This window comes from Gymnoscopelus braueri (assembly GCF_963280865.1).
Source record: "Gymnoscopelus braueri genome assembly, chromosome: 2".
NCBI lineage: Eukaryota > Metazoa > Chordata > Actinopteri > Myctophiformes > Myctophidae > Gymnoscopelus > Gymnoscopelus braueri.
Window position 1 is genome coordinate 15,007,852 of NC_137604.1, and position 13,267 is coordinate 15,021,118.

Sequence of the window (13,267 nt, forward strand, 5' to 3'; positions counted from 1 at the left end):
AAATTCTGTGACATGCATAGCCTCACCCAAATGATAAAAAATATCACAAGGGTAGGCCCCACTTCTCAGACCATCATTGACCTCATTTTGACATCAGACCAGTCGAGGATTCCTTTAAGTGGAGTCATTGAGTGCAGTCTAAGCGACCATAACATCATTTTCTGCACGCGTAAGCTTCACAGATCTGTAGTTGATTGTCATAGCACGATCAGCTGCAGAGCTGTGAAAACTTACTCATCAGAAGCTCTCACAACAGCTCTTGAGAAAGTGGATTGGTCAAATGTACTCGGTGGCTCCTCGGCTGAGGAGTCTTGGACTGGTTTCAAAACTGCTTTTGTGTCTGTTATTGATAGCCTAGCGCCCAAGAAGGTGGTGAGAGTCAGAGCCCGTACACAACCCTGGATGAATGGAGACATCCTAAATGCAATCAAACTCAGAAACAAAATGTACTCTGAGTTCAGGAAATGCAAAGATGTGCAACTACTTGAAAGATGCAGAAATCAACGAAATGTAGTAAACAAATTGGTCAAAACTGCCAAAAAGAATTTCTTAAATGAAAGTATTGAGGCAAACAAAAGCCACCCACAAAAGCTGTGGGAAGCGCTACAGAAATTGGGCTGCAACAACAAAATTCAAACCAAAGCTACAAACATCTGCATTATTTCAAGTGGCGTGCTCATTACCGACAAGCAAGCGGTGGCAAACTGTTTTAACAGCTTTTTTACCACCATTGCAACCCAGTTGGTAAGCAAACTTCCTCAGCATTCAGGTTTGTACGGCTCTGACCACATCCATGCTCACTATGTTAAACTAGGGGCTAAAAAATACTCCTTTTCATTCAAACCAGTAAATGCTGATGATGTGCAGAAAAAACTACTCGCCCTCCAGCCAAACAAGGCCACCGGCCTTGACAATATCCCCACCAGATTCCTCAGAGACGCAGCTACTGCTATTGCCCCCATAGTAGCCCAAATCACAAACCTATCCATCAGCCAGTGTCACGTCCCACAGGATTTCAAGTTGGCAAGAGTAATCCCTCTGCATAAAAAAGGAAGCAAATTAGAACCTGGCAACTATAGGCCTGTTTCCATCCTTTGTTCCATCTCAAAGGTTGTAGAGCGATTAATTCAAGAACAAATCAACAGCTACCTCAGCGAGCATAAACTGTTGTTTGAATTCCAATCGGGCTTCAGAACCTCCCATTCCACTGACACATGCCTACTGTATCTGACCGACTACATCAAACGTGAGGTAGACGCGGGCAAATACTGCGGCATGGTCATGTTGGACCTCCAAAAAGCGTTCAACACTGTAAACCACTCAATTTTACTTGATAAGCTGAGGGCGATTGGTTTTGACTGCACATCACTAAACTGGATGAGATCTTACCTGGAGGGAAGAGAACAAGTGGTTGACATCAACGGAACCATGTCCTCATCCCTCCCGGTGAGCTGTGGGGTTCCTCAGGGCAGCATTCTAGGGCCGTTACTGTTTCTTCTATACATTAACGACATGAGTGCTGCCTGTAACTGCAAATTGTTCCTGTTCGCTGATGACTCGGCACTCCTGATCTCGGGAGAGGACAAGTTGCAAGTTGAGGAGGCGCTCAGCTCCGAACTCTCAAAAATCCGTACTTGGCTTACCGATAACAAACTGTCACTACACCTTGGGAAAACTGAATCCATTCTCTTTGGGACCAAACATTCCCTCAGACAGATGGATGTAAATGATTTCAAGGTCAAAGTCGATGACACAATTATCTCTAGCAAAGAAGAGATTACCTATTTGGGTTGTGTACTTGACAAATACCTGACAGGTGATAGCATGGCTACAAAGGTGGTCAAAAGAGTAAACCAGAGAACCAAATTTATGGGCAGAGTTTCCTCTTTTGTCAACCCTCAGGCCCTCAGGACCCTCTCTGGGGCCCTGATTCAACCACTTTTTGACTATGCTTGCACCTCCTGGTACTCCAACACCTCAGTGTCACTGAAGACTAAGCTTCAAACCTCCCAAAACAAACTGATTCGGCTACTCCTCGGATTGGGGCCCATGACCCACCTTTCTCCCACCCATTTTGCCAGCCTAGGCTGGCTCAGGGTGGAAGACAGGGTTAAACAACTAAAAATGGGACTGGCCTTCAAAATTGTAAATGCAAATTTGCCCGATATGCCCCCAATTCCCGCATATCTGAGTAAATACCTCCAAAAGGTTAGCGACACCCACAGTCACAATACCAGAGGGAGCGTTAACAACAATTTGGTACCACCCACCCATAAATCAAACATGGGCAAATTCTCCTCCTACAGCACTGCCACCCAGGATTGGAATAGTCTAACTCCATCCCTCAAAAAATGCAGTTCGCTGGGCTCATTTAAAAGAGCCTTAAAAAATCACCTTTCAGGAGGCCAAAGGTGGAGGTAGTACCATTTTCCCGTTAGACAGCAGACCCCCCCCCCCCCCTGTTCTTGTACATATTTTTTTCCCCTCTTTTTTATTTTTTTGTTGTACATAGTGTTATATATTGTTTTTGGCTGTTTATTTTGTAATGATATTTGAACTGTGGTGCCACTATATATGCCTATGAATTAAATACCAAGGCCCTCATTGGAAACAAGTCCGCAAGGACTTTTATGAACGGACCTGTTAGACAAAGTATTTTAAATGTAACTGTGCTGTTTTACATTTTTTGCCTAATAAAATATTCAATCAATCAATCAATGTATGGGGGTCCCTCGCACAAAATCCTTTCTGATGGGGGTCTGCAACCAAATACACATTTGGGGGTCCTGTGCATAAAAATGTTTGAGAACCACTGCTGTAGATGAAGTCCATCCTTGGTCAAGTATCTGACGATATATAGTCACAATATCAACTTTGATGAGGCAGTATTGCTTTGTTTTAAAAATATAAGGTTTTCTTAATTTCCTGAAAAACTTTTTTTGTATTTTGTGAAAAATAAAAATCTTTGATGTAGCCTATACAATTTTTTGTAATTTTTTTAGTATTATTTGAAAAATGTATAACATTTCTTTCAATGCGATGTAAATTGCTTGTCACTGATTATTTATGAATGGCAATGAAAAAGTTCAATGAATATATATATATATATATATATATATATATATATATATATATATATAAAGAGAGAGAGAGAGAGAGAGAGAGAGAGAGAGAGACATTGATCCCAGCAGCGCTTCTTTTTCTCTTTTTAATAAAAAAATACATATTATTGAATCCACATTTATAAAATAGGGCCAAATATGTTTCAGTTGCATCTGATGTCCTATACACTCGAAATAACATGTGTCTCAGTGCATGAATCCAAAGTTCAGAATACACAGAATATAGTCCTTTGTCAGCTTTATAGCCGTTTAATATGGGACATAGCCGTAGACATGCCGTACTAAGAGTCATACTTATTGGGATACCAGATGGATAGCCCTGAAACATGACTGTCATACCATGACAGTCATGGTGCCGAGTCCCCCTGGTCTAAAGTTGTGTTCGATTTTTTCACATTGCCATCTCTCACATAACATAAACGTTCAGATTTCAAATATAAAGTGCTTACCACGAGCCACGGATATTACAAGGCGACGCGAACCGCGATAAGTACCCGTATCTCCCGTATTGTTCAATAAAACGCATTTTAGTCCGATCAATTCAATTCAATTCAATTCAATTCAAAGGGCTTTATTGGCATGAGAAAACATACGTTTACATTGCCAAAGCAGAAAGCACAATACAACAATACAGCAATACAATCAAAACAAAAAATATGTACATTTGAAAGTCAGAATCTTCAATAGATCAATTTCTATGTACCAAGATCACTGGGTGCAGGTATAGTGCCGGAATATACACAATGATTAGTCTTTAGGGTGGTTGTGTTCCATTTGATATCCTTTTCCTATCACAGCAACTCACGAATCTTGCTGCTGTGTTTGCACATTGTTGTACTTCGCCCAGCAGATATGGGAGTTTTTTTTGTCATTGGTCATGTTTTCAAAATCTCCGTGTGTGGTTGTAATCTGTGGGAAGTATGTGTCTCTGATGTCTTGGTACAATGGACAGACGGTTAGGAAGTGTAGCTCGGTTTCCACTTCATTTTGTGTGCAGTGGGTGCATAGTCTGTCTTCTCTCGGCCCACTGGGACCACAGTCCCATTACTCTCATAGGCCAACCGGATAGCCTCCACAATCCACCTGGAGAGTGTAGGCTTAGCCACAGCCTTCCTCCGGCTGCCCGGACCGTAGGAGACAAACAGCTGAGTCGACTCCCTGCCGGCCGCTGTCTTCTGACAGTAAAGTTTCAGAGCCCTTACCGGGCAGAGACAGTGCAACCGCCTATCCTCCGCTGAACCAAACGGCGGAGGATGGAAAGCCCCCAACTCCACTGGGGCCCTAGCAACCACGCCATTCTTAGGGACAAAGGCCAGGTCAGTTTTCAGCAAAACCCTCCTGCCGTCCCCGGAGAACTGCATACAGTCAGAGCTCACCGAGAGTGCTTGCATGTCTCCAACACGCTTAGCTGTACACAGGGCCACCAGAAGAACCGTTTTGAGACTGATTATCCTCAGATTCACGGTCTCCAACGGCTCAAAAGGAGGAAGGCAGAGCGCGTCCAGAATCAGAATCAGAATCAGAATCAGAATCAGTTTTATTGTCACATCACAGGTTTACAAGGTAAAAAAGTGGGTGAAATTCTTTTTTGTACATCGTTCCCATCGCAACGTTAGTTTCCATAGAAAGAAGAGGGGGGGGGGAGAAGAAGAGGGTGGGGGGCAGGTGGGAAGGAGATCAAAACAAGAGAGCAACAGAAGGCCAGACAAGTTATCTACATATTTACAAATTACCTGAGATAATAAAAAAAACTAAAAAAAAACTAAACTAAGGTGCCTGAGCATAGCAGCAATGTATTGTATACTGTGCATGTTATACTTATACTGTGCATGATAGACAATGGACGTTAAGGTCGGGTCCAGCACCACCACCAGGTCCCATTTAGGGAACAAAGGCCTGTTGACCGGCTTGGACCGTTTCACTCCGGCCATAAAACGATGTACCAGCGAATTACGGCCCACTGACACGCCATCGAACCCCGCATGGCAAGCGGAGATGGCTGCCAAGTACACCTTGATGGTGGAGAAAGCCAGGCCCTGGTTCATCCTGCTCTGCTCTGCTCTGCCCCAGTGGAGTTGGGGGCTTTCCATCCTCCGCCGTTTGGTTCAGCGGAGGATAGGCGGTTGCACTGTCTCTGCCCCGGTAAGGGCTCTGAAACTTTACTGTCAGAAGACAGCGGCCGGCAGGGAGTCGACTCAGCTGTTTGTCTCCTACGGTCCGGGCAGCCGGAGGAAGGCTGTGGCTAAGCCTACACTCTCCAGGTGGATTGTGGAGGCTACCCGGTTGGCCTATGAGAGTAATGGGACTGTGGTCCCAGTGGGCCTCAGGGCCCACTCTACTCGGGGTGTGGCTGCATCTTGGGCCCTCTACAAGGGGGTTCCGATGCAGGATATTTGCTCGGCGGCAAACTGGTCATGTCCCTCCACGTTTGCAGCCTTCTACAGCCTGGACATGGCGGCATCTGACATGGCGCACACGGTCCTAGGCGTGGCGGCCGGTAGCAGTCAGACGGTGGGTGACAGGGCTTGAGCTCTTTCGCCTTCCACTGACGGGGCGTCCTCGGGTCGAGGGGGTCGATTACGCCTCTGCTCGGTAGTGACAAAACCTCCATTTCCAGCATTCGGGCGGTTAGGCCCGTTGCTTGAAAAGACAAAACATTGATTGACAATGGAAGTCTGCTGGAAAAATGCGAACCGCAGCCCCTCTGGTCCGTCCAGAGGTTCGGATCGCAAGTTTTCCCGGGTTCTAGTCAACGAGCCAGAGGGTTCGCGGGGCAGGTGGGGGCCACTGACGTCACCTGTTCCGAGGAGCGCCTGCCCGTCTCCTAGGAAACCAGCGACGACACCATTTTGATCACCATGATCATTCGGGAGGCGTCCACCAGGGCAGTCGCGGCAGTGTCAGGGCGTGCGGTGGACGTGATGAGGTCACAAGGCCGAAGTGCGTGCCCGTTCCCGTGAGAGACGCGGGCACCGTTGCTTCGAGTGGCGAGACAGCGGAACCTTTCCCCAGTGTCGAGGTTGTTGCCCGGAGCGATACTCCCGACCCACCTGGGGAGTGTTGACGGGGCGACACCGGTAACCACTCTCCTGACCACGTCCGCCTCCAATCGTCCGCCATCTTGGTGAGGTCGATTGGTCCGGCCCTCTTGTGCGGTGTTGTTGATGTCACCCGGAACGAAACCTTCATCCCACAAGGGGAGTTTCGCCGGTGTAACACCGGGGCCCTCTGACAAGTAAACTTCTGCCTCACCAGCGCCGCCATTTTGGGGAGGCAGAGGGAGGCCGCCATTTTGTCCCTTGACTGTCCTGCAGATGCGCTTTGCAGCCATCTGCCGGACAGAAGAAGGAACTGCAATGTCGCAGTTAGAAACCTTCCTTGTACAGAGGGGCCCAGTTCTACACCTAGAATGCAATTCTTTAGAAACATTTGATTCATAGCAAAAGGTAGTACTACCTGCACTTGATTCACCACGTTCATTGCATGCACAGGCCCTGTCCCTACAGTGTTCGGAATGTTTGTCCTTAAGACGCAAACCGAACACTGAGGGCTCATCGATTCGGGACACGAATCGTCTTCTCTCGCATGTGAAAAGAGGAGCATTTGTGATATTGGCAATACTTTTATTCCACACACAGGATGCACAGAAATCACACACATTAGACAAAAAGGACACTGTGGGGACTGAACCTCGTTCATTGTCTTTTAGCGTCTCTTTTAGTCTCTGTGTACCCCTGGAGCCGCCCGTGGCCCTGTCCAGAGGGGCAAGAAGAGCGCCAGAACATTTTCCCCTAGTGGGGAGCTGACCCTGCACGATGCTGGCCAAGAGGCCGTGACGGGATCAGCTGAGAAATGTTACTTGCCCTTCCCCTTGCGCCTAGCCATGTTGTCCTTTCATTGAGGCGAAGGGGGGGATGGGGGGGCACGCTTCTCGTCCTTGCGCCTCGCTTCTCCTGGCCCAAGAGAACCGCCCGGACGCTCCCAGGAGCTGGCTCTCGCAGATGAAGATGTAGACAAACCACGTTTCCGTCCGGCCGCACGCGGCCCACCCGAGGCCCGTTGCTGGCGCTGCCTAGCTTTACCAGATGGGCCGGGGGTGAGGAGGCCTGCAGCGGTCTCCTGCCTCTGCTTCTCCTCCGCCTGCGTCTTGGTGATCAAATCCGCGGCTGTGTCGAACAGATTATCCGCCTTAAGCGGTAGGGCGAGGAGTCCGGTGGACAGAATCGCCTTACACTCCGTGGCGAAGTCCAGCCATTTGACCCTTTCCAGGTCCGCGGTGAGGGCCATGGCCCGGCCGGTCCACATCAGCCCATGGCAGGTACAGAGGATGGCGACTTGCATCAGTCTCTCGAGCTCCATCGCATCCTCCACCCACTCCTGGTGGTTCACCGACGCAAGCGTTGTAGGCAGCAGAGTTTTAGCCGCCAGCTCCTTGAGCCTCGCGGCGGCCGACCCTTGGAGAAGCGACACCACGTTGAAAGTCTCTGCAGCCGAGCCCGAGGCCCTGTAGAGAGTGTTCAGCGTGTCGGTGTGTGTCCTCTTAGCGCGGTCCACGAACATGGGCCTGTTCTCCAGGCCGTGTCGCACTGAACCGCTCTTCGCCTGCTCGATAGCGCTCGCCAGGGTGAAGTCCATCGGAGGAAGACCCAGGACCCCCATGTCCGCTCCGGAGATGATCTTAATGGGGAAGCTAAGCTTCTCCAGTTCTTTCCTCCCCGTCTGCCACGAGAAGTGCAGAGCCGCTCTGACTCCCTCAGCCTCGGGCAGCAGCTTGGACTCGATCTGTCGGGGAGTGAGGGGTACCAACCCCTGGAAACCCGGGATGGGGGCCCCGGTAACCATCCTTACGTCCTCCATGGGCTGCTCCAGTCCGCATCTGGAGATTGCCCGTTTCAGGATGGCCGCCACGGGTTTGGAGGACTCCGCCGCCCCGCTGGGAGCCACAAAAAATAAACTAAGCTATTTCGCTACTCACCAAAACTTTCAACAACACAAAACTGCCTTTGTTTCGGTGAATTGTTTTATTAAAGTTGGAGACCTCGCACGGTAGTGGAATGTTCGGTCTATGAGCAGAGCAGCCCGCCTGTCAGATTGTTAGAGAGGGAAAAAAAGTAACTTAACACTCTGGACCACCCTAGTTGCATTACCTAGTTACTTTTAGTTAGCAGAGACAAAATAGCATGTTTTTGGTAAAAATGTACCTTTGAGAAAATGACGTGAGCAAACACGGCTGTACTTGGGTAGGTTGTTGAACGTTAAATCTTTGTGTGGTACAGCTGAGATCCAAGCCATACTACGTCTCTTGAATACATTGTTTGAAGAGGAGACGAGCTGCGACATGTGAACAGCTTTCTCATAGACCAGCCACACATGTGCAGTATGCACTGATCACTATGTAGTCGGCAAAGAAGTTAATGTTTACAAACACAAACCACTGTCACTCTCTAGTCTTAAGCGTGTCTCTATGTACAGTCTGACCCCTCAAGGGCTGTAGTGTCGAAAAGGGGGCGTGGCGAACTTTTGGTGACGCAACGTTGGAACACCCTATACTAGTCCATACCCGTGGGGGGATATGCGCACATGATCTGGCAACCCGGGAGCTATTCGTCTCATAGCTCTCGGGGCCATGATCCCACAGCTGGGCAGCCGTAACCATGGCGACATTATTTTACATAAAAACGCTAATAAACAGCTGACAGTTACGGCTGTGTTAAGGCTTGGTATGGAAACTGTACGGCCCGAGAAAAGATAAGAGCGCATAATGGGAGGCGAGCTCCCCGCACTCCAGGACTGCATGTGCAAAAAGCGGTAGTCAAAGCCCAGTGCATCATTAAGGACAAGCACCCCAGGGGTCGTCAACATGTCCGTACACGGACAAGTGTGTCTATGGCAAGACTTGTCTATGTCCGTGGGCCATTTCAATTTTTATCAGGAAGCTTGTTGAAAAAGGTTTTCCCCGTTGAAAGTGTTTCAAAGTGTCCAAAAATAACATTATATAACTATAACAACACTCCACAATCATAATCCGTGGAAACCCTTTATCCACAGCATGGGGGTCCACAATCACCATCAGACCTCCAGCTTAGAAGTTTGCTCACCTCTGATCAAAGTTAGGAGCCCTTGCACGAAACTAGACACTGCATTCCTTTGAATCCTGTCGTGCCCTTTATCCTTATCTAATCAGTTGTTCTATTGGCATGCCTTGCATCACAACTATGCAAGGCTTAAGACTTTCTCATCATGATAGAAGATGTCTCATCAAGATGGTTGCCGCAGGGGCGCCCGCTGACCTGGAGGTACAGGCGCATATCACATGGGCTCTGATGCCTGTCATGGCATGTTGCGGCGTTCGTGTCGCGTTCCCAACGACCTTAGCTGCGTATCACTCCCTGTCTCTCTCCCTGTTTCCTGTCAGTCTCTACTGTACTATCAATAAAGGCAAAAAACAAAAAAAAGATAGTCACCGTAATGGAAACAAATTGTTTTGTTTTGGTTTGGTGAGGTAGAACTGGTAGAACTTGATCTTCTCCTGACCTAACACTGTCCTCTAAAAAGCCAACAGTGGTGGAATTGTTTTACTTAAGTAAAAGTATCAATATTCTCAAGTATTCAATGTAGAAATAATATGTTACAAGTAAAAGTACAGAATAAAACATTTACTTGAGTAAAAGTACAAAAGTATTGGTATCAAAATGTACATAAAGTACCAAAAGTAGAAAGTACTCATTATGCAGAATGAAGTTTTCAAATGAATTGTATAAAAATATTTTGAAAATATCAGATCTACAACCTCACAATGCGACACATTGTGAGCTTGTAGAGTCACCAAGAGTCACCAAGGCGGGCACAAAGAGGCTTTGACTAATTTCTCATCTCTACTGCTACGACAAAATACACTAGTATGCTGTAGATCAGCAGTTCACAAACTTTGAGTTGTGAGCTCAATTGGAATTTCTCTGCAGTTTAGACAGGAGCACCACCGCAGCTGCGCACTGTTTTATCCAGGGGTGTCCCTGTTCGTCGAGTCCTAGTTCCGCTACAAAAGCCCCCTCGCCCCCTGCCTCCACTCCTCTCATTCACTTCACCGTTTTCAACACAAATGCCTGCTGCAGGGATACATCTGACTGTCTGCTGAGTTCTTGAGCTAGAGAAAACCTTCAATTTAATAGACACATAACAAAGACTTCTATAAGACAGAAGCATAAATATTTGTATTTCATTTGCGCTACTTTTCTATGTGATTAAAAGTGCAGGTTTCTCAGTTGTTTTCAATATGCCTTGTTAATTAACCCATTACCCGTTTGTCGCATTAAAGCAGCAGGCGTTTGTGTTGAAAATATATTCACTGTGTAATTAAATAGGCCTACTCTAATCTAAAATCTCAAAGGATTTCCTTCAACCCTTTCTGAAATCAAGGATTAATGTTCATACTTTACTTTATTTATTTATTTCAGTGACAGTTCACATTAATGAACATTTCAATCAATAAACATGATATCATGTAAATATGCCGGATTTAGCTATAAGTAAATTTCCATCCGTAGTCCCATACAAATACACCACAGCTACAACATGCCAAAACAGAGAGCTGCCTAAAAACTAATTTTAAGAATACCTTACCTAGTTTAAATCCAACTAAAACCCACATACCTACCAAAGTCTAATACCTAAACAATAGAATATCTAAAGCCTAAAATAAAGCCTGAAATATCTAACATTTGAAAACGTTGGTTGGTGGTGGAGAATGACAACAGCAACAACTAGAATAAGTGCTCCTCGGAGCACAGGTCTCCGCCAGGTCAGGTAGGTTATTGTGGCCTCCTGGTGGCGCTATAATGTGATAGCGATGTCAGGCCTTGCACGGCAATCGGACACTGCGCATGATTTCAGGCATTTTGTCAAAAAAAATGTTTTGCTAAATTATACCTGCTGGTGGCGCTATAACAGGCCAATGTTAAAAGGCTGGCATTTGTTCCTCAACATGGTGTGAATGTGCGTGCAAAGTTTGACCGCAATTAGACGCTGCGTTCATGATTTGCGGCATTTTGTTCAAAACAAGCCACTACTGCAAACTTTAGATGTGTATCATGTGTACCGATTTGCGTGACATTTTGATAAAATTGGAAGGAGTAATATTAAAAAAATGTTTTACATAAATCGGCCTCCTGGTGGCGCTATAAAAGGCAGATGTGAAAAATGTAGGGAAAAGGTTTTACACAGATCGGTGCAGTTATAAGTAAAGACAATTAAGAGGTTTGTGAAATACATATTTGAAATGACCAGATATTACTCCAATAGTCTAAACATCCTCTGAGACGATGTGTTTTATAGCGTAAGGAGACTTTAATGAAGTCCAATAATATTTACCCTTGTGGGATAGGGACGGGTCTGGGAAGTGAATGGGGGCTGATACAAAATAACTGATATCTCATTCAGATACATTAAAAGCTGTGTAAGCTTTCTTTACCACTTTATAGGGAGAGTAAAGTTGAAAATAGGCATAGTCACATGAAAATAAAACAGATATAGAGCAGCCACTTGGGAAACGGAAGGTTCAGAGCCAGCGGTGATGTTGTGGTGATTTTTGGGTGGTGTAGCCGCCCCTATAAGTGGGTTGGGACACCTCATTAGTATTAGTTTCCTGCACTGTGATTGGCCCACTTGGCCCACTTTCCTGTACTGTGATTGGCTGACTCTATTGGCTGACTCTATTCAGCACTGTGATTGGCTAGCGAGACACATGATGACATTAATAACCTATAAATAGGATTATGCAGGATTATGCACTTCCAAAAAACATTTGGAAGTGAGCTTCCATCACTGTGATGACCACTGTGATGACCACACCGCCCACTTCACACTGGGTGTGATTTTTTTACTGGCAGGACGGTATTTTAATGACGTCACGCGCACGGCACTTGCACACCGTGCAAGTTCCCTAAACCAATCACAAAAGATCCACAGATCCGCCTACATCTGACGTCATCGCACAGCTTGTTTTAGCAGATATTCGCTGATTGGCTTGTCGTTAGACCACCCGCACCTCCGACTCTGATTTGTCAGGTTTTTCTTCGCACTTGGGTACTTGGCTCGTGAATCTACGGGGGGGGGGGGGCACGTTCTAGTGTGCACGTGCGTGCACTGTACCGTGCACTGTAACGTGCCGTACCTTGCGCGTGAAAAAATTACTGGCCACACGCCGCCCTACCCCGTGTGGCCTCCACGACACCACTGATCAGAACTATATACATACATGTATATATATTTCAGAAAGCATAAAAGCAGGCTGCTGTCTCTCTCTTGTCATATACAACCCACTGTGCTCTGACCTCCGATCATGTTTATCATTCCCAGCAAAGCAAGAAACTGATAGGGTTCTTGTCTAACAACATAAACCAGGTCCACCTGAGTTACTTCACTATTTGAGAACAATTGACTTTTATATATGCTATGTTTGACATAGCATAATGTACTATAATAAATAATCAACACATCACACATCTAAAGTCAGTTTATTGGGAGATTTACAGAACAAGTTTGTCACTTTGTCTGAATAGTTTCACTGACCTGTAGAAGACGAAGTGGGTAGAGGTTCAAATATATACAGTACAAGACAAAGAAATTAGTTTAATAGGAGAAAATGATAAATGATGAAATAATTACAGAGTCTACTGAGCAATCTTCGTTCCTACTCTCACCTATGGTCATGAAGTGTTGGTCATGACCGAAAGAATAAGGTCGCGGGTACAAGTGGACGAAATGAGTTTTCTCAAACGGGTGGCTGGCATCTCCCTTAGAGATAGGGTGAGAAGTTCAGTCACCCGAGAGACACTCGGAGTAGAGCCGCTGCTCCTTCGCTTGGAAAGGAGCCAGCTTAGGTGGTTCAGGCATCTAGTACGGATGCCTCCCGAGCTTCTCCCTAGGGAGGTCCTCGCTGCACGTCCTACTGGGAGGAGACCCCGGGGGAGACCCAGGACCAGGTGGTCCAGGTTGCATCTCCACACTGGCCTGGGAACGCCTCGGGATCCCCCAGGAGGAAGTGGCTAATGTTGCTCAGGAGAGGAAAGTCTGGAGCTCTCTGCTGGAACTGTTGCCCCCGCGACACGACTCCGGATAAGCGGTTGAAGATGGATGGATGGATGGAT